We start from the raw sequence: 26,870 nt of genomic DNA, 5'->3' as shown, positions 1-26,870 counted from the left end.
CCCTACTTTCCTCAGCAATAGGAATACTAAAGAAAGCATTCTTTAGATCGATAACAGAAAACCATGCCGCTGAGGCGGGTATCATAGTAAGCAAAGCAGTGATATCTGGGACAACAGGAAACTGGGGGACAACAATCTTGTTGACCTCCCGAAGATCAATCACAAAGCGAGGCTCAGAAGGATCACTGCGTTTACGAACAGGTAGAACAGGACTGTTACAAACATTACCTCTCGTTTCTTCGACCACACCCTTCTGAACCAGATCATAGATAATAGCCAACAAAGCTTGTTCACCATCATTAGAACTCTTGTACTGTGGAATACGTGGCAACTTAACATCAGGCTTAATGGTAACTACATAAGGAGGAATCTGCAGCAAACCAACATCATTCGGACCTGTAGCCCAAAGTGTAGCAGGAATAGATTGCAACTCAGGCGGAAATCTATCTTTCGATAGGTATGTAGGAGAAACCAGTTTCTCACCCAAAGTAAGACGCACACCAGAGGGGGAACCTGGAACTCTGGACCTCCTTGACACAACCTCACCAGACGTCGCCTTCCTCACGGAAACCTGGATGAACGCCTCCTCAGCCCCCGACATTGCCATAGCCATACCGGATGGCTACAAGATCACCCGGAGGGACTGCATCAACCAAACCGGAGGAGGCATCGCCATCGTCCACAGAAACACTATCCGCGTCACGACCAACTCCGACGACACCCTCACCGCCGCTGAACACCTTCACTTCCAGATCCACAGACCCCAAGACCACCCTCAGAGGCACCCTCATCTACAGACCCCCGGGACCACGCACACAATTCAGCGAAGCCATCGCAGACTTCCTCAGTCCACACGCCCTCACCTCCACAGACTACATCCTCCTGGGGGACCTCAACTTCCACCTGGAGAATAACAAAGACTGCAACACCACCGCCCTGCTGGACAACCTCCCCAACCTCGGACTGAAGCAACTGGTGAACACCCCCACCCACTACGCCGGACACAGGCTTGACCCCGTCTTCTCCTCCAGCAAGCACATCACCTTCAGCCACTCCACCAAACTACGCTGGACAGATCACAGGTGCGTCCAGTTCAACTTCAAGAGAACCACAACCCACCACCACCCACAACAGGTTCCCCGCAGAAGATGGAGCAAGATCACCGCCGACCAGCTCACCACCTCCCTCAGCCAGAACCTGCCCACCAAAACGACGGACCCCGGCGAAGCAGGCCGCAACTTTACACAGTGGCTCACCGAATGCGCCGACGAACTCGCACCACTGAAGAATCCTCCCAGCAGACCCGGCAGCAGGAAAGCCTCGTGGTTTACCAACGACCTCAAGAATTCCAAGAAAGCCTGCCGTACCCTCGAGAAAGCCTGGCGCCATGACCAGATAGCAGAGAACATGACAGCCCTCAGGAACGCCACCCGCAAACACCACCAGCTGATCCGCACCACCAAGAAGACAACATTCAGAGAACGACTGGACAACAACACCCACAACAGCTAGGAACTCTTCAGCATCGTCAAAGAGCTCGCCAATCCCAGCGCTTGCAACAACAACATCACACCCTCGCAAGACCTCTGCGACTCACTCGCCTCGTTCTTTCACAGCAAGATAGCCGACATACACAACAGCTTCAGCACACCGACCACGCACCCAACCACTGAACCAGCGCCCCCCACCACCACCCTCTGCACCTGGACCCCTGTCAGCACCAAAGACACCACCCGCATGATGAACACCATCCACTCCAGCTCCCCAACCGACCCCTGCCCACACCACATCTTCAACAAAGCTGACTCCATCATCGCACCCCAGCTCCGGAACATCATCAACAGCTCCTTCGCATCCGCCACCTTCCCGGAGATCTGGAAACAGGCCGAGCTGAGCGCCCTCCTCAAGAAACCCAACGCGGACCCCACGGACCTGAAGAACTTCCCCCCCATCTCGCTCCTCCACTTTCCAGCCAAAGTCATCGAGAAGACCGTCAACAGACAACTCTCCACCTTCCTCGAGACCAACGGATCCCTCGACCCCTCACAGTCTGTTTTCCGAGCAAATCACAGCACCGAGACCGCCCTCATCACAGCCACCGACAACATCAGGTCCCTGCTCGACAACGGGGAAATGGCTGCCTTCATCCTACTTGACCTCTCAGCAGCCTTCGACACCGTATGCCACAGCACCCTGATACAACGCCTCAGCAACACCGGAATCCAAGGAGCGGCACTGGAGTGGATCATCTCGTTCCTCGCCGGAAGATCCCAGAGAGTCCGCCTCCCCCCGTTCTGATCCGCGGCCACTGAAGTCATCTGCGGCGTCCTACAAGGATCCTCACTCAGCCCCACCCTCTTCAACATCTACATGAGACCCCTCACAGCCATCGCCCGCCAACACAACCTCAACATCATCTCCTACGCCAACGACACCCAACCGATCCTCTCCCTCACCAATGACCCCGCCACCGCCAGAGCCAACCTCCAAGAAGGAATGAGAGACGTTGCAGAATGGATGAAGATCAGCCATCTGAAACTGAACTCAGACAAGATGGAAGTTCTCATCCTCTGACCATCTCCCTCCACCTGGGATGACTCCTGGTGGCCCCCTGCCCTGGGCAGCGCACCCAAGCCTACGGACCACGCACGCAACCTGGGCTTCATCCTGGACTCCTCCCTCACGATGACCAAGCAAGTCAACGCCGTCTCATCATCCTGTTTCAACACCCTGCGCATGGTCCGAAAGATCTTCCGTTGGATCCCCACCGAAACCAGGAAGACGGTCACCCAGGCTCTTGTCACCAGCCGTCTGGACTACGGGAACACCCTCTACGCTGGAACCACAGCCAAACTCCAGAAAAGACTTTAGCGCATCCAGGGCGCCTCAGCATGACTCATCCTGGACATCCCTCGCCGCAGCCACATCACTGCCCACCTGAAAGACCTTCACTGGCTCCCAGTCAGCAAGAGGATCACGTTCAGACTCTTCACCCACGCACACAAGGCTCTCCACAACGCGGGCCCGAAGTACCTCAACAGCCGCCTTATATTCTACACACCCACCCGCCAGCTCCGATCTGCCAGCCTCGCCCTTGCTTCCGTCCCACGATTTCAGAAATCCGCCGTCGGAGGAAGATCCTTCTCCTACATGGCAGCGAAGACATGGAACTCCCTCCCCACTCACCTACGGCTGACCCGGGACCATCTCGCCTTCAGGAAACAACTCAAGACCTGTCTGTTTGAGCAGTAGTGACCCCCCCCCCCCCCCCCCACCACTGTGCCTTGAGACCCTTATGGGTGAGTAGCGCGCTCTATAAATTTTACTGATTGATTGATTGATTGAACAATACAACGTTGCAGATCCAAACCCAACAAGTTTTCTCCGCAACCAGTCGTTAGAATAAGTGGAGCTTCCAAATCGTAAGGACCAATCGAAAGAGGCAAAGGACAAGAAACTGGGTTAGCAACTGGGGCGTCAGAAAATCCTACAGAAACGTTCGTTAAGCCAGACAAAGGTGCCCCAGGGAGTTTCGAATGAATGATAGAACTTCTCATTGCACCAGTATCCAAAAGAAATGGCTCTGCAACACCCAAAGCAACTACCTCAACATAAGGTCCATTCTGATCCACTGGAACTGATACGACTCCCTTACTTTGTCCCTGGCTGTCTTAACTAGAATGAAAATCCTGAACCTCACTCTCAACACAATAACCGTCATTGTAATATTGCTCAGACTGAGTATTCTGCTGATCAAAATAATTCAAAGAATTCTGAGGGGGAAAGGAACGCTGTCCCTGAGGCAACGCACCTCGCCCTCTACCCCTAGGTGCTGATTGAAAACCACCACAGCCTTGCGGCCCTTGAAATCCAGAATTACGCTGCAATAAAACCGGGCAGCTATTCTTAAAATGGCCTTCCTCTTTACAATAGGCACACTGATTAGGATCAAGCAAAGGTCGTGGAACAAAAGGCTCAGGTTTCTGTAACAACCTCTGAAGCTGAGGAGGTTGCTGAAACTGACGCTGGCCAGAGCGAGGGGGATAAGCCTGTTGAAGAAGAACCTTCATTTTTAATTCCTTAGTCTTCTTCTCCATCTTATCTTTCTCTTACTTATCCCTATTCTCATAATACGGAGCAGTGGCTAATATTTGTGCAGACGAAGAAACAGCCCAAGAGCTTTCAGAATCTTTCAACTTATGGGACAATTCAGGAAGTAAATTAAATACAAATGTATCCACAAATAATCGCTGTCCACCTTCAGTACTCATATCCTGACCACTATGATCAATAAATGTCTCCTTAAACCGAGAAAGAAATCGGAGACACTCTTGTCTTTCTTCTGCTTACACAAGGCTAACTTATCCCAGTTAACGCGTAAGGCAGGCATCACCGTCTTCATTAAAGCGATGATTCTACCAGGCAACTGCGTAATCAAATCATCTGGCTTAGCACCACCCACTTGTGCTGCATCTGCGGCAGCTATAGTGGCCCAATTACCTCCTAAAGCTTGGTCATGGTCCTCTCTACGAATCCGAGCCCACAACGCTTGTGGAACTGCATTCCCCATTAGCATATTGATATCGGCCAAATTCATAATACACGCATCAACAGTCTGGGACAGCTCTTTATAATATCCCGCTGGATTTTTACGAGGGTCCGGTTAAGACTGCTTAAGTGCCAAAACTTCAGCTCGTTTCCAAGGGACATGGACCCATATACGCTGGAAATGAGCAGGGACACCTGGAACATTGTTTGCAGGTGGAACCGCGTCCCTCCATACTGGAGGAACTTCTCTCATACGATAATTCTTTGTCCTCTGTCTAACTGCAGGATCAGGTTCAGGAATAGTCTGGGAAGAATACAAGGGCCTAAAAGTAACAAGTGTTTTTATAGCACCCTCAACTTCAGGATCCACAATGAGTCCTTTATCAAACCTATCCTGTATATCCAATAGACCCTGAGGAGTTAAATCCAACTCCATATCCTCCCATCCTTTTACAAGTGCGTCACACATGGCATTAAAAACGTATCTCTGCGTAGGCGCATTCCACTGGAGAAAGGTACTCAGTATATCGGGTACACTATACAGTGGGCCATTCATCATCCATTTGTGAGCGAGGGAGTCAAATACAACTCGTTCATCAGAATCTGGAATTTAACTATGGGATTGCCTTCGAGAAAAAGCAGGAGTCCTATTAAACGAACCAAAGAGGGGGGAGAAAAGACCAGGGACAGTATCAACTAACCGAGTACGAATCGGAGAAGAAGTAGAAAGTAAAACTGGAGACGCAGTATTAAGCAAAGGAAGAGAAGAACTAGCCGTTACAAGAGAAACTGAAGGTGAAGGAGACTGAGGTACAGAAGTTGGTGGCAAAGGAGGTGCAGGTGACAATGCAGGAAGAGGCAATTGCGGAGGAGCCGGAGCTCCTGGCTGAACAACAGGTTGCTGCACAGGCGGTAATAATACGGGTGCATTAGCACCTGGCACATAAGGCGGAGGTAATCTCAGCAAATGGGACATTAAGGGATCTTCATCAAGATCCTTACGCTGTGGAGAAGTAGGCAACACAGGATAGCACCTATCAATTGCCATTCCATGTTGTCTATCTGAGACCTAAATCGCTCGATCAGTCTCATCGTCTTTGAACTGCTGAGCAGCCTGTATGACCGTCATATCTTTCATTTTCTTATCTCTTTTTGCTTGTTTAATTTCTCTCTTTGGCTTCCTTACGCCAAAGGTGGAAAGAGTCAAACATTGCCGGCCGGGCTTTTCTCTTAAATAAAATTGCTTCCAAATTATCTACTATATCGGGCTCAAAACTACCGTTTTGTGGCCACCTCAAAACACCATCTTTCTTCGTGTATCGGATCCATGCCTCATTAAAGGCAATGAGGCCAACACCATGCTTGGAACAGAGCTCATAAGTGGGAGTTCCAACCGGAGGAATCGGACATGAATCCTCGAGCCGGGAATCCCTAGTACAACAAAAGCAACAAAGCTTCCTAAATCCGCTCAGACCAGGCATTTTAAGCACACGATCCATTTACTAACTTCAAGGAGTGAAAGCAAAGAACACAGTACAAATGTACTCACCCCTCGGCTTCGGCTATTGCAACAGTCGAATAACAAAAGTCAAAAACAAAACAAAGAAGTGGGCGCTACCCATGAATACTTAACTAAATGGTCTTCTCATGCCAACAGAGGTCCGTCTAACGTCTCGCGATACCAGTCATCACCAGAGGGTACAGGGCAGGGCGGTAGTCAGGGCAGCAGTCATCAGCAGCCGTCGGAAAGGAGTAGCCGCACTGCAAAAGATCTTCAGTCCACTTCAACATATAGGGGACGCTTGACATGGCTGGCGAATCCTCCAGAATTTTCTTGCGGGGCTTCTCACGACCCTCGGGCTGAACCGCTACCACTGAAACCGCCCCACGTTGGGCGCTAGTTGGAGAACCGGGCCTTATGGGCCTGGAGACGCAGGGCACGCATTAATCCCCGAGTTCACATGCCTTGCATAAAAACAGAGACACAAGACACTCCGTTGAGCGTGGAAGCCAGGTTTATTAGCTGCAGCCAAGCACAGTTATCCCAGAAGTTACACACAAGGTGGGTTCTAAGGAGACTGCCACTTCAATCCGTGGTGCACAATCTTTTATACCAACATATTTACAGCATCTCACTCCTTACACATACAAAATGAACCAATGAGAAAAGTTGAAAAACAAGCTATCAGGTGTCTCAAATACGCCCCTCTCTCAGACCCCGTGTGTTACCCCTCCAAACAAATTAATCAGTGCTAGCATCAACAATCCCTTCTTGCAGGTGGCAGGACGTATTTGTGTGCCTCAAAGGACAGTTGTGTAATTGGAGAATACAAGGAGAGAATAGCGAAGGCCAGTCGGATAAGATAGTATAAGGAAAGAATAGGAGAAGGGAAATAGTCGGTCGAGACAGGGATCAATCAGGCCAGACATGGATTAACGAACTCAGCCAAACCCTGACATCGGGTTTCGTAAACAAGGGCAATAGAGTTAATGTTTAACTGAAAGGACACGCAGCAGCTGGAAAAGCAAAAAAACACCGTCCGCCGTGCTGCCTGAGTAAGGGCAACACAAAATGGCGGCAAGACACAAAATGGCAGCTAGATACAGGATGAAGTCAGAAATTGAAGAACCTCAAGGGCTGTCGCAGCTGTCCTTGTGGGAGAACGTACGTGATGGGAATGCCTGCCAGAGACCCTGAGGAGCGTCTCCCCCCGTAGCACCTGGTGAGTGCAGACGGCAGTCCCACTTTGAAGGGTTCAGCCGGTCCAGAATCAGAATCTGGAGAACTGTCTGGAGAGCGGGTGGCTGCCATTTTTAGGTCAGGCGGTTTAGGCCCGTGCACCTGGGGCGCAGGGCCAGAGGGTTGCGGGGCCCGCAAGGACTCTCCCGGAGAGAAGGACAGGGTGAAAACGCCTCTCCTCACCACTGCAAAGATTGGCACCCACTATCGGCGGTAGAGTCAATCCGGCTGTGGTTAAGCAGGGAGAGGCCTGTTGCAGCTACCAGAGACCCCACAGTGATCTCCCTGGTAAGGAGCTATGACATGAGTGCAGGGCAGACACAACTGTGGTTGTGAGCAACAACAGGTTACACACAAGGCGACAGGGGCAGCGGGACCCACCTGCCCAGACCTCAGGGACTATTGCCAATTAAAGCCAAGAGCTGCGTCCTGCCCATAAATTGCGCAGGCCGGCACTGCAGTGTGGTGGGTCACCGGGAGTGGTGGTTTAAGCTCCAGAGGGTATCAGATTAGAGACTCGAAGGAGAGCGTTGCACTGGTGTTATTGGACTGTGACCTCCCAAATCAATTGGGGGAAGCATAGCCCTGCCACCATGGGGAAACAGGACGCAAAACAATCCAAGCTGACTTTTGAAACCCGCCGGGCCACCGGAACCATGGAACAGGAACCGGAGGGGAGCTCTGTGCACCAGTCAGACTCGCAGGTCGAACATCAAGGAGAAGACTTGTGCATGCTGATGCTGGAAATGCTCTCCAGCCTCTGCACAATGGATGCTAATTGGACGTACTCACGACTCAACTAGACAAGGTTAAAAAGCAGGTGGGAGCACATGAGACACGGATGGATGTGCTGGAAAATCGCAATTCGGACTACCATGATGATACCAGGTCGAAACTAAAGAACAGCTCCTGAACATGGATAAAGTACTGGGTCAGCTCTGAGCTAAAAACGAGGATTTGGAAGCAAGTTCCCGTCTGATCAAACTAAGGATCACAGGAATTCCGGAGACTACTGCTATATCTAAAATGGAGAGCTACGTTGATGATTTGCTACAGGAACTGTTCGATCCTGACCTGTCTGCGGTGTTCGCGGTCGAGCGGGCTCACCGCACTCTGGGTCCCAGGCTTCTTGCCGGTGCCACACCCAGGCCAATATTGGCCCAAATTCTGAACTATCAGGACCAAGATCTTATTTTATGGTTTGCAAGGGAGCGAGGGTCCATAACCCATCAAGGTAAAACAATCTCATTCTATACGGACTTCACGCCGGCGGTGCAGGCGGCACGCCTGGAATTCCTTCCTGCAAAAAGATTTCTGCTACCGGCCCAGGTCCCTTACGTGCTGTTGTATCCAGCCAAGCTAAAGGTGTCGTATGAAGACACAGCACATTTTTTTACAGATGCTAAATGTGCGCTAAAGTTTTCGAAATATGTGCGGGTAAGGATCACTGACAGAATATCGAGGAGCTAAATATCGACCTACAAAAATATCGGTGACAAAATGTCGACTACCAGAATATCGAATTCCTATCTAAAAACAGGTAAGTACAAAAATATCAATTCCAAAATATCGTTGTAAATAATATAGTTTGTTAAAATATCGAATTTTTAAAATGTCTTAAAAGTAATGTAAAATTAATGAAACATTAAATATAATTAAGTAAAACATACTTAAAAATACCTAAATAACTTTCAAATTAATAAATAATTAATGTTATCTTTTTTTAAAACACGCACATTTATTTTTTAATACATATACATTACCTTAATAATATTAAAAAATATTCCGTATTTTTAGACTAGGATAGCGGGAGGGTAAAAACTACTATTCACACTCCAGTGAGTGCAACAGTAGGGAAAGCGTTGGATAGCGGGAGGGTAAAAATTACTATTTCCACTCCAGTGAGTGCAACAGTAGGGAAAGCGCTGGCGAGCGGGAGGGTAGAAATTACTATTCCCACTCCAGTGAGTGCAACAGTAGGGAAAGCGTTGGATAGCGGGTAGGTAAAAATTACTATTCCCACTCCAGTGAGTGCAACAGTAGGAAAAGTGTTGGATAACGTAGGGGTAAATATTACTATTCCCACTCCAGGGAGTGCAACAGTAGGGAAAGTGTTGGATAGCGTAAGGGTAAAAATTACTATTCCCACTCCAGAGAGTGCAACAGTAGGGAAAGCATTGGATAGCGTAGGTGTAAAAATTACTATTTCCACTCCAATGACTGCAACAGTAGGGAAAGTGTTGGATAACGTAGGGGTAACAATTACTATTCCCACTCCAGTGAGTACAACAGTAGGGAAAGCGTTGGATAGCTTAGGGGTAAAAATTACTATTCCCACTCCAGAGAGTGCAACAGTAGGGAAAGTGTTGGATAGTGGGAGGGTAAAAAGTACTATTCCCCCTCCAGTGATTGCAAAAGTAGGGAAAGTAATGATCTAATAAATAAATATATATAACTTAATTATCAATACCAATAAAAATGTATTGATAAATAATTACCAATTACAAATTGTTTGGTAATTAATAAATTATAAATACCAATGAATGTTATTTATTAAAAATTAATTACCTATTAATAATTAATTAACAACAAATTAATGTTCAATACCCAAAATAATAAGTCATAAAAACGAATTGCCAATTAATAATTAACAGTAAATTAATTATCAATACACAAACATAATTTCAATAATTACTTAATTACAATTAAATTACTTCCCACCCTATTCCCCTATAAACCCACAACCCGCTCTTAATAAGAAATCAGTACAATTAATATAAATATCAATTAGTCAATTAATAAAAAAATAATTACCAATTAATAAAAAATAATTAACAATTGATAATTAACAGTACATTAATTATCCATACCAATAAATAAAAATAAGTAATTACTTATTACAATTAAATTACTTCCCATGCTATTCCCCTATAAACCCACAACCCGCTCCAAATAATAAATTAATACAAGTCATATAATTATCAATGAATCAATTCATAAAAATTAATAAGCAATTAATGAAAATGATTTACCAATTAATACAAATTAATTACCAATTAATAATTAATTAACAATAAAATATTTATCAATACAATAAATAAATATACATCATTACTTAATTACAATTACATTACTTCCCTCCCTATCCCCCTATAAACCCACAACCCACTACAGAACTAAAACGCTAAATTAACTTAAAAAGAATTCATAATTCCTACAAATGTATATTTATTTCTATAATTAAATTACTTCCCACCCTATTCCCCTATAAACCCACAACCCGCTACGGAATTAAATTATGCAGAAATTAAATAACATAAACTTAATTTCTTTACCAAAATGCAAACATACATTACAAAAATAATACATACTTTTAACACATATACTAACACTTAAAACACTATAAAAAATCGATATTTTTAACAACTATATTATGACTGTCGATATAACTAACTTCGATATTCTTTACCACTATATTTTTGTGACTCAATATTATGTCCACTCGATATTTAAAACTAGATATTTTGGCAATTCAATATTAAAAATTCGATATTGTGACTGTTCACCGGGAGGTAAGAAGAAGCATTTGCAAGGCGCAAGGGCCGAGGAGGCATCTAGTGACAGGCTGAGTGATAACAAATAACTTGGTCAGGGTCTATCTAGGTCTCAAGAACGTTTATCTCTGTTTTTAATTCAGTAAGGTACAGCACTGTTCTTATTGTTGAGGTTTCACATGTAGTTTGCACTAGGTCTATGGCGGGCGGTCAGGGGAACAGTGTGCTTTGCTATTTCACAATAATTTGACCCTCTGATTTACTCTTGGCCACCCTGCTTTCTGCGGGGTGTATGCCGTTGACACCACGCCCCAAAGGAGATTTCCCGCCTGTTGGTTTGCCCTAATTGTGGTACAACTCATCTTAGAGAATGTTAGAGTGGGAGGGTTTCACACAACCTATTTGGGGGGGTTGGAGTGGGTAGGGGAGGAGGAAGGATGACGATTGTTATGTTGGTAGTTAGTTACATGTTCCACAGCCCAGCACACCTTTATTTATACACCGAGGTCCAGATTCCATCAACCTTCAATGTACAAGTATAGTTGGCATCAAGTCAAATGTAGTATATCGGTGAACCAACTTGTCTTCAGGGGGTAAGGTGCTCATGGGCCCCGCGTCAGGAAACTGCATAGGTTCAAAGATGTGGTGTAATGACTAGTCTAAGTTTTTTAACATGGAACATTCGTTGGTAAGGTGCTCATGGGCCCCACGTCCGGAAACTGCATAGGTTCAAAGATGTGGTGTAATGACTAGTCTAAGTTTTTTAACATGGATCATTCGTGGCTTAAACAGTCATAGAAAGACACGCCTGGTTCACTCTTATCTAGTAAGACATCATATTGATGTATGTCTGCTGCAAGAGACGCACCTGAACACCACAGCATCTACTAGGTTACAACACAGACATGGGGGACATGTCTATTCCTCCATCTATTCTAATTACTCTCAGGGGGTGGCGGTGCTGGATGGGTGGGGACTAGACTGAAAAGAGAGCGAATACCACACACACCCAGAGGGAAGGTACATAATATTACTGGACACCCTATGTGGGACCCAGGTGGCCGTAGTGGCAGTCTATAGGTTTAATGTGGATACCCCAAATTTCTTCCAGGGTTTATGGGCCAGAGTGCGGGCAACAGAGTGTGCCACTATTATCTGGGGTGGATGGACGGGTGGGGTAATGAGATTTTAGGTGACACATTGGACAGGAAAGGGCAGTTCCTATCCCTTCGCCCTAACGCCAGCACTGCCCTAAACGACATCATATCGGATGGCAACCTAGTGGACATATGGCGCCAGCATCATCACTAAGTAAGGGAAGGTACATGCATATCAGAATTCGATAAGGCCTGGTGTCGATTGGACTTTTGGTTGGTGTCGAGAGACGTGGTGACATGGACATGTGAAGTATCACACCTCCCGAGATCCCTGTTGGACCACGCTCCAGGTTTACTGCGCCTGGTGATAAAAGGATCCCCCACCAAAATGTTCAGTTGGTGGCTTCCCCCCAACGCAATCTTAGACGAGGCCTTTAAGGAGGAGATTAGAGGGTACATAGTGGAGTACTTCACACTGATGCTGGATCGGTAACAACTCAGGCTTCCCTATGGGAGGAATTTAAGGTAGTAATCAGGGGGCAATGCATAGCTCGACAAGCCGGGGTGCTGAAAGCCATTAGGGGTGCTCTGGAGTCCCTGGAGTAGCAGATTAAGGAGCTGGAAACACAATTCTAAACCACTAATGATCCCACTCTTATGGTTTCAATCAATGAGAACTAGCTATGTGTGGGGGTTTATGTGTCTGTCTGGGAAACCATTTAGGTTTTTATTAAGGCCCTCACCCACCAACCTGGTTGGTGGCATGCTTCATCATCGGGCCCCACCCAAGGCACAGATTGTGTCTCAGGTGTGCTTCGACGCCAGGTTACTGCGGAGCGGGTTCGGTGTGAAATGTGAGAGTGCTGTGGGTGTGCTCTGTGTGGGGTTTAAAATACTGTCCTTGGGGTCCCAAAAGAATACTTTATTGCTGGGCCCCAGGCAGTCGTTAAAAACAAAGGCTTAGGACGTGCATGGCTGACTTATGGTCACCAACGTCCTGTGCGGTCAACTAGTTTCAGCCAGGCCTTTTATTCTACTGGCTTTCTTCAGGACCTTGTATGTGAAGGGGCGTTTACAGGGATCTAGAAGTTTGTCAGTATCCTGTGTGTAAAGCACGCGCTAAGGTGTTTTTATATGTAAGAGGGGTTTCCTCTCAGTTAGTACCTGTTAGGAAAAAAATGGAGAAATAGACAGGCAAAACATGTATGTGAGGCTCATATGTTCAAGTTTAAAAACATCAAGAGAGGCCGCACTGAGTGCCTAAGAGTGTCAACGGCCAAGGCGGTTTCTGCAGGCGTCAGTGGCGGCAGGTGGCAACATGGCAATCTCAAGTATGCGCTACCAGTCGTGTGAAAATAACCTAGTAACGGTTGAAAGTACATGAGACAACGGTGAACAACCATTACAACGCAACTTTTACAACGCACTACCATTACAACGAAACTTTTACAACGCAAGTGTATTTACAACACATGTTTTTACAACGCATGTTTTTACAATGCAAGGACTTTTACAACGTAAGTACCTTTACATCGTGAGTATTATGTTTCTTTATATTTCTTTATATATTAATGGATTTTTTTGTTGAAATAATATTTTATATTGTAATTGTTTTTAATTTATTGTTTAAATTTTTTTTATATTTTTGTATTAGATATATTAATTTGAGTATTTAGAAATAGTTTTATTATTTTATTAAGAATAATTTAAAAAAAATATGTTTATTTATAGTACTAAAATAATAATTTATATTTTTAAAGAATGATATTTATATTTATATTTATTTAATATATTAAGAGTATTATTTTTATTTATATATATATATAAATTAAATAAAAAAATACTCTAGTATTATTATTTTTATTTATATATATATTAATTAAATAAATAAAAAAATACTCTAATATTTTATTTATTAAAAAGTTAATGATAATGTTTATTAATAAAATTAGGAAATATTTTTTGATGTGTTACGAAAAATATAAATAAAAATGTATATACTTTTTATAGAGAAAGTATACTTTTTTCAAAAATTAAAATTAAAAATATAAGTATTAATTTGAAATTATTACTTTAGTATTTTTTTATTTTTTTTTATTAAATGTGTTATTTAATATGAATTTTTTAAATATCATTGATCATTTTTAACAATTGTTAAATATCAAGATAATAATGTTAAAATAATTTAAAATTGTTGTTTATATTTTTTAAACAAGTAATATTTATTAAATATAAAAAAATTACAAAATAATTTAGTAATTTCATTTGATTATTTTGATGAATATATAACTTTTTTGAACTTTATTCTTATTTTTTGGATAATTATTTAAAAATTATTTTTTTTAATTTGGTATAAAAAATTTGAAAAAATTGTATTTAATTATTTTAGGTGACATTACATATTAGTATAATATTTGAAAAGGTGTCATATAATTTTACATTACTTTTGGAATAAAAGTTTCCACGGTTTTGCATTAATTCTAATGAAAGCAATTGTCCTTCATTTATTTCTATAGTAGAAGCTGGTCATCCCGCGGAAAAGAAAAGGAAGGTGTGAAAGAAGAAGAAAGCGAAAGATTTGAAAGGAAAAGGAATAAGGATGAAGGTAAGGATAAAATATCATTAATTTACAAGTAAATAAATTTAATAAAGATGAAAATCTAAATTAAATACATTAATAAAATAAATGTAACATTTTTTCATTTTTGGTTTTTTATTATTCAAAATATATTTAAAAATAGCAAAAATTTTATTACATTTTTAAATATTTTTTACATTTTTTTACATGGTATATATTATTTATAAACAATTAATACTTAATTCTTTATTATAAAGTATTAAATAGTCCTTGTTCAATCTTTGCAGCTTTCGATGACGTATTCACGTAAACTTAAAATGTAAGCGGCCATTTTGAAGATCATCGATGCAGGAAGCAACTGGAAGCTGATCTACGTCCAGGTAGGAAACATTTCTAACTTTAAATAAACATGTTTTAAGTTAAAAAGAATACATATATTGTAAAGAAAGGGTAAGGAGAGGTTGCCGTTTTAGAATGTAATTTTAAACTTGAAAAACAACATGTCGACTATCGTGTTACTAGTTTATGCCTATGTCGGGTCGGTAAAAGTATAAGAGGTAAAAAAATTATGTTTAGTTTTTGTTCAAATAATATTTGTAAAATGAAAACATAAATTGAAAATGCATTTTGTTATATATTTAATTGATTTTCTTTCAACTAATAATGTGATAAATGTTGTTAGTATATTAATGAAAAATGCTTCTTCATTTTATTACTGTAATTTTGGTTAGGAACACGATCCAGAAGTAATTTTGAAAATATGAATTGTTTTTAAAAAGTGTTAATTATGACATTGTTTCCATTATGTAAAGGTTAATTACACTTGGTTGTTCTGTTGGTTTTTGCAAAAAATATTCTGCTGAAAAAAATATATAGCAGTTATTTTTGTTTGGTGAATATCTATGGTTTGGTTGGTAATTTTCTTTTGATAGGAATATATAATGGCTTCTAATTTTACCATCAAAGTTTGGGAATAGCTAGGGTTGTATAGTGAGAAATTGTTCTAGTAGAGGCTAGAAAAATATTTAGGATGTAATTATTGTACAGTCGTATTTAAAAAAAAATAATCCATTAATTTATAATGCTATTTACTTGGATTTATTTTTCTCAAAGTGTTTACATTGATTCTTCAGAAGTTCGAAAAGGTTTAATTTTAAAGGCTGTATTTTAAGAAAACTTCCTTCGGCATTTATGGAAAAAACATTACATTTTTTTTCAAAATTATTTTGTATTTCTAACCAAATATTTTTTTGGTTAATTTCATCTACAATAAAAGTAGCATTTTAGAAATATTTCTTTAGTTGAAAGGTTTGAAAAAAAATAGTTTCATTTAAAAATGCATTTTTTAAAAAAGAATATGTATAAAGTTCTTAGCAAAATTGGAATGGATTTATTACATTTTGAAAAAATAATTCAATTATATTTTCTTTTCCAATTTGGAATACTTGGGGATAGTAGATGTGATAAATGAAAGGATTTATTATGGCAGCAAAAAATAGAAAAAAAAAGGCAAAAAAAGTAGGCTGACCCGACTAATAATTTTTGAAAATGTTTTTGAAAAATATTTAAGCCAATTGTAATTAGGGTTTTATTAAATTTAGGGCAAAGCAGGAAAGTAAGGTCAAATATTTTTATTAGAAACTTAGAATGTTAGCCACATTTTCGAGGTAGTCTAGAGCCACACACAACGAAAACTGTTGTATTATACCCAATAGTCTTTCAGACATCTCTTTTGGTTTTTTTGTAACTCGTGGGTTTAGACTACCACTTAATGCTTGGAAAAGTCTCATTTCTTGGAAACTTTGCTCCTTCTTTAAAGTTTCCAAAAAAGAGTAGAAATTAGAGTGAGGTTTTCCAATAGTACGGTTGAAGGAGTTATGCCATCCCTCAATGGCATTATTTGTTTTAGCTTCTCCCTCTAAACAGCTCGTGAAACAGTTCCACCAATCCACATGAAAACGTGGCTTCCTCCTGCGACCCGATCTGCTTAGGTGCCCAATCCATGTGTCTTCGAAATAATTTAGGATGGGTGCCAATTTGTCTTCATTTTGGTCGTAATAATCTGATTCAGTAATGGCAGTGTAGTACTCATCTACACTTTCGGGAGGAACAAAACAAAGTGCTGTTAATTTTTTTAATTCAACTTGGAGTTTGCTGTCTGAGGAGTATTCTGTAACCAGGGATGTTTTCTGTAATTTACGCCAGAATGCCTGGGAAAAATGGAAAAAACACCCCTGAATTTGGGTATCCGTGTACGTTTTACTGATCACATTGATCATGGTCAATTCAAAATCAACTATAATTTTCCTAGGACTTTTTGATGTTGAATTTTTAACAACTGATAAAAGTTCAGTGTAGGTTGCAGAAGTCTTATCAGGCAGCAAACTATATACTAAGGGGATCACATTATGGTTAATTTTAGCGTGTATAGTGTAAATTTTGAAGAATGGATGGGGTGTACTTTTAAACGTCCCATCCATCATCCAAATTTCACTATTTTCTAACTTTACAAGGTTGCGGAAAGTACGAAAAGTTCATATACGTTTTTGAGGGTTTTCGTTGTCATGGAGAAGGAAGGGTTCATTAGCAAAATAATTAGTTAGTTCTTGTGGAATAATAATATCAGAAAAAGTATGAGGTGTGGTGGTTTGAGTGTTACTTGCCTGCTTTTGTCTTTGAATAATTCGCCTCAAATTAGGAATTATAGGCATATTACTAGCAACATGAGAGGGGACATGTTGTGCAACCTCTCTTAAAATGTTTCCTGTTGAATCATTGGAGGTGCTTGCTAGTTGTTTCATCTCGTTAATGGTTTCCCTTACATCAATCTCCATTGCAGAGGCAGAGTGGTTGTGATCAGTAATTTTTACAATGAAATCATCATGGGTAACCACTCTGCCGCTGCAATGGGATGTGTAGTATTGCACACACCTCCAATGATTTCTAGGAAAACTTACCCTTTCTTTACAATGTATGTATCCTGCATGGTTAAGTAGGTTGTTTCCTTTCTTTGATTTGATGTAGGAAGCTCTTTCTTGTGTAGACATTATCTGTTGGGAGAAAAAAATTTATTAAAATATGTGTTTGCAAATACAAAGAAATAGAACTATATCTAACAGTTTGCTTCTGAATTTTTCTACAAATAAAATTGTTCATCTGCAGTAACTTTATTCTTGTATTTAAATAATGTTTCTCCTCGTTGCAGTAAAAAGTGGCAATTTTATTTTATACACCATCCCACACTTTCCCTACTGATGCACCTACCTGGAGTTAGAATAGAAAATTATACCCTTTTACCATCCTACACTTTCACTACTGCTGCACCTACCTAGAGTTTGAATAGAAATTGATACCCCTACACTATCTCACACTTTACCTACTGCTGCACCTACCTGGAGTTAGAATAAAATATTATCCCCTTTTACCATCCTACATTTTCACTACTGCGGCACCTACCTGGAGTTTGAATAGAAATTGATACCCCAACACCATCCCACACTTTCCTTACTGCAGCACCTACCTGGAGTTAGAATAGAAAATAATACCCTTTTACCATCCTACACACTTGCCCTACTGCTGTACGTATCTGGAGGTAGAAAAGTCTATAATTTTCCTGCATCATAGAACACTTTCTCTTGCAGTATGATTTTTATATACCTTTTGGTTTAGTTACTTTATTAGACGTCTGGTTTCTGCTTTGATGTTTTGTTTATTGGTTGGTTTTTGGGTTGTTCTTTTTCAAATACGATAGTTCCTTGATGATCTGAAGATGAACGTGAATTTGTAAAAAAATGAAAAAGGAAAAGGTAATGTTATTTAAATGTGAAATGTTTCAGATGTAGAAAAAAGTCAACAATACTGTGTATAATAGCCTTTTACCATCCTATACTTTCCCTACTACTGCACCTACCTGGAGTTTGATTAAAAAATTGATACCCCTACATCATCCCACACTTTCCCTACTGCTGCACCTACCTGGAGTTAGAATACAAAATAGTACACTTTTACCATCCTACACGTTCTCTACTGCTGCACCTTCCTGGAGTTAGGATACAAAATAACACCCTTTTATCATCCTACACTTTCCCTACTGCTGCACCTACCTGGAGTTAGAATAGAAAATAATACCCTTTTACCATCCTACACGTACCCTACTACTGCACCTACCTGGAGTTAGAATAGAAATTGATACCCCTACACCATCCCACACTTTCTCTACTGCAGCACCTACCTGGAGTTACAATACAAAATAATACCCTTTTAGCATTCTACACACTTGCCCTACTGCTGTATGTATCAGGAGGTAGAAAAGTCTAAAATTTCCCTGCACAATAGAACACTTTCTTTTGCAGTATGATTTTTATATACCTTTTGGTTTTGTTTCTTTCTTTGTCGTCTGGTTTCTGCTTTGATGTTTTATTAATTGGTTGGTTTTTGGGTTGTTGCTCTTTTTCAAAGACAATAGTTCTTTGATGAGCTGAAGATGAATGTGAATTTGTAGAAAAATGAAAAAGGAAAACGTAATGTTATTTAAATGTGAAATGTTTCTGATGTAGAAAAACATGTCAACAATACTGTGTATAATAGCCTTTTACCATCCTACACTTTCCCTACTGCTGCACATACCTGGAGTTTGAATAAAAATTGATACTCTTACACCATCCCACACTTTCTCTACTGCAGCACCTACCTGGAGTAAGAATAGAAAATAATACCCTTTTATCATCCTATACTTACCCTACTTCTGCACCTACCTGGAGTATGATTAGAAATTGATACCCTTAAACCATCCCACACTTTTCCTACTGCTGCACTTACCTTGAGTTTGATTACTAAATAATACCCTTTTTCCATCCTACACTTTTTCTACCGCTGCACCTTCCTGGAGTTAGAATATAAAATAATACCCTTTTATTATCCTACATTTTCTCTACTGCTGCACCTACCTGGAATTAGAATAGAAAATAATACCCTTTTACCATCCTACACTTATCCCTTCTACTGCACCTACCTGGAGTTAGAATAGAAATTGATACCCCTACACCATCCCACACTTTCCCTACTGCTGCACCTATCTGGAGTTAGAATAGAAAATAATACTCTTTTACCATCCTACACTTTTCCTACTGCTGCACCTACCTGGAGTTAAAATATAAAATAATACCCTTTTACCATCCTACACTTTCCCTACTGCTGCACCTTTCTGGAGTTAGAATATAAAATAATACCCTTTTATCATCCAACACTTTTCCTAATGCTGCACCTACATGGAGGTAGAATAAAAAATATTATCTATTTACTATCCTACACTTGCCCTACTGCTGCACGTACCTGGAGGTAGAAAAGTCTATAATTTCCTTGCACCACAGAACACTTTCTCTTGCAGTATGAATTTTATATACCTTTTGGTTTGGTTTCTTTTTTTGTCGTCTGGTTTCTGCTTTGATGTTTTGTGTATTGGTTGGCTTTTGGGTTGTTGCTCTTTTTCAAATCCGATAGTTTTTTGATGATCTGAAGATGAATGTGATTTTGTTTTAAAAATGAAAAAGAAAAAGGTAATGTTATTTAAAACTAAAATGTTTTTGATGTAGATAAAAATGTCAACAATACTGTGCATAATACCCTTTCACCATCCTACACTTTTCCTACTACTGCACCTACCTGGAGTTTCAATAGAGATTGATACCCCTACACCATCCCAGACTTTCATTACTGCTGCACCTTCCTGGAGTTACAATAGCAAAAAATATCTTTTTACCATCCGACACTTTCCCTACTGTTGCACCTACCTGGAGTTTGAATAGAAATTGATACCCCTACACCTTCCCACACTTTCCCTACTGCTGCACCTACCTGGAGTTTGAATAGAAATTGATACCCCTGCACCATCCCACACTTTCCCTACTGCTGCACCTACCTGGAGTTAGAATTTCAAAATAATACCCTTTTACCATCCTACACTTTCACTACTGCTGCACCTACCTGGAGGTTGAATAGAAATTGAAACCCCTACACCATCCCACACTTTCTCTACTGCAGCAGCTACCTGGAGTTACAATAGAAAATAATACCCTTTTAGCATTCTACACACTTGTCCTACTGCTGTATGTATCTGGAGGTAGAAAAGTCTAAAATTTCCCTGCACCATAGAACACTTTCTCTTGCAGTATGAATTTATATACCTTTTTGGTTTGGTTTCTTTTTTTTGTCGTCTGGTTTCTACTTTGATGTTTTGTTTATTGGTTGGATTTTGGCTAGTTGCTCTTTTTCAAATCCAATAGTTCTACGATGATCTGAAGATGAATGTGAATTTGTAAAAAAATGACAAAGGAAAAGGCAATGTTATTTAAATGTAAAATGTTTTTGATGTAGATAAAAATGTCAACAATACTGTGTATATTACCCTTTTACCATCCGACACTTTCCCTACTGCTGCATATATCTGGATTTTGAATAGAAATTGATACCCCTATACCATCCCATATTGTCTCTACTGATGTACCTACCTGGAGTTAGAATAGAAAATAATAACCTTTTACCATCCTACACTTTCCCTACTGCTGCACCTACCTGGAGTTTGAATAGAAATTGATACCCCTACACCATCCCACACTTTCCCTACTGCTGCACCTACCTGGAGTTAGAATAGAAAATAATACCCTTTTACCATCCTACACTTTCCCTACTGCTGCACCTACCTGGAGTTAGAATAGAAAATAATACTCTTTTACCATCCTACACTTTTCCTACTACTGCACCTACCTGGAGTTTGAATAGAGATTGCTACCTCTACACCATCCCACACTTTCTCTACTGCTGCACCTTCCTGGAGTTAGAATAGAAAATAATACCCTTTACCATCCCACACTTTCATTTCTGCTGCACCTACCTGGAGTCTGAATAGAATTATTTATTCGTACCCCTACACCATTTCACACTTTCGTTACTGCTGTACCTTTATTGACTACTCTAAAATAATATTATCTCTACAGTTTTTATTTTTAATAAATCATTTCTGCATTATTAATTATATTTAAACATGCAGTTTTGTTAATAATAATATAATTACCTTCTTTAAAAGTTGACGTTTCAATTTTCAAAGTTGAAAGTATTTATTAATCTTCTCGAAAAAGAATTTCTCTGTAAAAATTAGATTAAACATATGTGTATTAATACATGTATTTTCATTTCATTTGTTTAGAAATGTCGTTTTAAAAATCGAAAAGTACCTTCAAATTATTATTGAAGAGGAGTGTTGCTTCTGTAGCAAAATCCAATTTATTTATACTGGCCTTTATCGTCTCTGTTTATAGTAGTTCAACTAATAAAAAAAATTTAACATTTTGTGATGTTTGAACAATATTTTATGTTTATTTATTTGAAAACAATTTTAAATAATAAACAAATTTAATTACATTTTTTCTCAGCTTTAAAAATGTAGGGTATTTTATGTATGGATATATGTATCCATAATTATAGTAATATCTTGGTGCTATAATAATTTCTTGAAACTGGAAAAACAAACGTATTAGGTGAGGCGTTGTAATTGTTTCAGAAAATATTTCTGAAATTACTTTAACTAACTCACTTGTATTCCGAAAAATAATGCTCCTGAGATCCGATCTGGTCTTTTTTTAGGTGAAGATGTCAGAGGGTCAGCTTTTGGCGTCTGGTCACTCTGGGAGTTGAGAATCAACTGTTTTAAAAATGGCGTCTGCCTCTTATTTATAAGTTTTGGTCAGTGTCATTGTTTTATTTTTTGAAACACAGTGTTGGTATTATTATTTTAAATACGTTTTATTTCTGTGAAAAGTTATAATTTAAAACTTTGTGTAAAGATATGTTATTTTTCATTTTCCACTCCGTTTTGGCATCCATTTTGAAAGTAGTGTTGTGGTATTCTTTTCATGGAAATAGTTGTAGGACAAAAGTTGGAACTACACATTTTAAAATGGCGACTAAGTGTATGTATAATGTTGTTGTTTTCGAATAATTATTTTCTTTGATTCTTATATATGTTAAGTTTATTTTTTTTATTTTCGTTGCGTGTGTACAATTTTCAACAGTTTAGATTACATGAGTAATCATTTTTAATACTTGAGTATTAATTTTAATACTCGAGTATTAATTTTAAATAAAAGCGTTGCATTTCTTTTCATTAATGTTTAGTTTTTCTCATCATTTTAAGACACTTCCCCACCCAAAACCCCTAGTTTCCCTGCATCCCGTTCCAGGTTTTATTTTACAAAAAAAAAAAAAATTATGTTATTTTTGCGTTGTAAAGGTATGCGTTGTAAATGTTTTTGTTGTAATAGCATTTTACTATTATTAACACTATCTCGCGTTGTAAAAGCATGCGTTCTAAAAGTATTCGCGTTGTAAAAAATGCGCTGTAAAGTACTGCGTTGTAATAGCATGCGTTGTAACGTCATACATCCTGTGACAACATAAAAACATGAACATGGGGTTGCTACACCTAATTACGGTGAACAACTCTTCATGGAGCTCTGCTGGGGAGCAGGACTGATAGCACTCTGAATCACAAGGGAGAGAAGAGGGGGAAAGTTGGGGGATCTGGGACCCAACGCTGCAAGGTGTAAGAGGGTGCTCGCTCTGTCACGGCCAGTGGCAGCATGACAGGCGGCTGTACCGCTGTTACAGGTTTGGTTAACATATTCACTGCGCAAGGTAGTCGGGCCCTTCTAGAACCTGTTGTCCGGTCGAGAGTTCAGTAGTAAGTGAGCTCCCTGTGAGGCTGCACTTAAATACCTGTATCAAGTACCAGGTGTTCCTCATTGCCGGTAGAGGGTGTGGTTAGCGTCTCAGGACACGTGTTGTTGGCATGTCAGGTATTTTGAGTAGTGTCTCAGCTTGAGGTAGGACCTGTGAAATGGTAGAAATAAAGAAAAGACACGCACATGGCAAGGGGGCACAGGGAGTACCTAGACGATCCCTTTGCCGTAGAGGATGTGATGCAGGTGATTAGGAGCCTCCCATCGGACAAGGCCCCAGGATCCGACGGGTTGACCACAGCCTTTTACAAGGCGCACGCCGAACAACTGGCCTCACACCTTATAACGCTTCACGAAGAGGCTCAGAACTCAGCTATCTTACCGCCCTCAATGCAAGAGGCCAATATAATTACCTTGCTGAAACCCGGGAAACCCGAAGACGAACTTGACTCTTACCGTCCACTTTCATTGATAAATGTGGGTGTTAAAATCCTTGCAAAACTGGACACTAATCGCCTGCAGCCTCTTCTCCCGCTGATATCCCACCCAGGCCAATCTGGTTTTATCCCCGGATGCTCTACATCTCATAACCTTAGGACCTTCTTTTCTGTTGTGCATTAACTCCATCCTGACACGAAAGCTGTTGCTAGCTTCCTGGATGCTACAAAAGAGTTTGACATGCTTGAGTTGCCCTCTCTTTGCGGTCCTAGAGAGAATGTGATTTTGTCCCCTTTTTCTCAGTCTTGTGCAACTGCTCTACACGAGACCCTTGGCCAGAATCAAAGTTATGGGTATGATAAAGGACTTGTCACAATTTCACGAGGCAGGGATGCACGTTGTCCCCGTTGCTCTTCGCGATCGCAATGGAGCCACTGGCGGCTCGAATCAGGCAACATCACACCGCTGGAGGCCTAGGTTTTAGCTCGAGGGGCCTTCCAATTTCATTATTTGCAGATGACGTATCTCTATACATTTGCGATCCGGAGAATAACACAGCCCCTATCCTCTGTGAATTGATTACATTTGTGGTCCTGTCTGGTGTCTCCATAAACTGGTTGAAATCCACAATATTCCCCCTGACATATACCACTACGTCCGTTCCTCTCGACTACCCATCAAAGTGGGCGGATGGCCCGGTAAAATATCTTGGAATTTGGTTGAATAGGACCTTGCAGGAAATCTGGGACATGAACTTCGGGCGCACAGTGTCTTGGGTGGAGATAAGGCCACTGCATGGGCAGGTCTCCCTCTGTCTCTGGCTGGGAGAATAGCCATCGCAAAAATGGTGGTACTGCCTAAACTGCTGTATCTCTTTGTCAACATTCCGATTCCCCTTACGCAAACTTTTATTAACTCCATACGCTTCTTATTAATCTATACGCTCTCAGTGCACAGGAACCGCTTTTACATTTTTGGGCCCACCCAACCCCCTTGTAGCCCCGCACAGCTGTAGAAACAGATGTGGCGGCTCCGGTTCCCTTCCAGGTGACTCTTTATCAGACCTATTAGAGGCCTCTTAGAGACATTGCTACGGTGGAAATATTGAGGTGGGCTTGGGCTAAACTACAGGAAAGAGCGCATTTAAATATCCTATATGCTCCGTCCATTCCCCTAGCACACAACCCCATGTTACCCACAATGGGGGCGGGTGCGAGTAGGGTACTGGCACAGATGTTGGGAATATGCACCTTCGCAGACCTCTACCCAGGAGAAGTGTGCAGAGCACCCCCCCCCCCCCCCCCCCCCCCCGAACCAGTGGAGGAACACACAATCTCTTTCTCCGACTTATTTTTCTATCATAAAATTATGGCCACGTGTATGGCATTACATTATACATTCCACAACCCCCCACATTGCTTGCCCTTGAAAATGTACTCAAGACTGACTCCCCTCATAGACTCATCACGAGGATTGACAATAACATGCAGAATTCCACCCCCTTGCAGTGCAGCGAGCCTTTCAGGAGTGGAATTTAGAACTGCAAACAGCCTAACTGAGGAACAGTGGCCATTTTGTTGCAATCAGCTAACAGCCTTGTTCCCCAACTACAAGCTACGCATGATTCATTTTAAATGTCTCCATAGATTCTATAGGACCCCTTCCCAGCTTCACTGCATGGTTATCAGGTCGGACTGCGGATGCTGGAGATGTTGCTTTGCCCCAGCTACATTCCTGCATATGGCGTGGAGTTGTCCCAGGTTAGCTACGTTCTGATCTTCGATCGTTCTCACTGTACACGAGATCACCATACTTCTAGCGATCCGGATACCCTACTGGGACTCTTGGGTTACCTAAAAAACACACCAACTGGGACGCGTAAGCTACATGCTATGTTACTGCTGCTTGCTAAGTGGAGGGTAGCTATGATCGGGGGGAGCCCCTTTCATGAAGGGATGGATTCGGGATGTGACGTTTAGCCACATACATTTATCCACGTTTTGGGAGTTCATGCCATCGGCATCCAGGCCAAAAGACATATGGGAACCTTTTCTGGAATGGGCATGCACGCGCACACAGGAGGATGCAGACCCCTTTGGGCTATTTGTTGACTAGTAGACGCACCTATGTATAACTAAAGGGGAATAATAAGTGGGCCCTGGTGGTTTGCGAATGTGCAATGATTCAGAGTTGCACTGGCAAGAATATTTGGGACCTCCCTTGGGTCGATGCAATGCGTACTGGAATCGAATATATACAGTGAATACCTGGTGTCAACTGGATGTACAATGTATGCTATGTTTTGGCGTATGTGGTTTTCTTTTGCTTTTAACACGGGAGTGGTAGGGCTTGGAAGGTTATTTTATCATACTTCGCAAGCAATTGATTTGTGCGGATACTGGATGGAACTGACTACTCTGTTGGCATTGTTTCGTTTTAATGTTCAAAATGCCTATAATGTTTTTTTTTTAAGAAGTGCGTGAGTAAACGCCAGATAGACTGTACATTCAATGAGAGCTCACTCATTTCCTAATCGATTAGGTTGGGAAATGATTCACTCTTTATGGAAGGACAACACACCAGCAAGATGCAGCAGAAGGAGAAACTGTCCTACGACTAATCACAACAGATGCCAAGGGCAAATTCTTGCTCAGGACTGGCACTCAGCACAGGACTGGCACTCAGACTTCAAGTTACTTTGTTTTCCTCGTTTGGAATCACTTGCATTTGAACTAAAACTTTAATCGCACAAAATGTAGTTATGCAACTTGAGAGATATAGGTAAATCAAATGGAGTAAATGGTGCACAGGAGTAGGCATACGTCAGGTCTGGACTACATTACTAAATTTCTCTGAATCTTTTACAGCTGTTCCCCGGATGTTCATCACTGGAATATTAACCACATTGGGACCAGTGGACTTGGAAGCATGCATGCAGCATTAAAACATACACCATACACAAGTCACTCTTATTCAGAACAAATACGTGCCTTTTAAAGCACAAATTCACTGAGGTTTCTTAGGCCCACATGCATCAATATCGGCATTTGCGAATTCTTATTTGCGAAAAATAGCGGTAAAAAATCTCAATTTTTACTGATTCGCATGAAATTTGCGATTTTTCAATTGCGAATTCGCAATTCCCATTCATTCCTATGGGCTAAAAGGCCCATAGGAATCAAT

The sequence above is a fragment of the Lissotriton vulgaris genome, chromosome 10 (assembly GCF_964263255.1).
Source record: "Lissotriton vulgaris chromosome 10, aLisVul1.2, whole genome shotgun sequence".
Lineage (NCBI taxonomy): Eukaryota > Metazoa > Chordata > Amphibia > Caudata > Salamandridae > Lissotriton > Lissotriton vulgaris.
Note: the sequence above shows the minus strand (reverse complement) of the source record.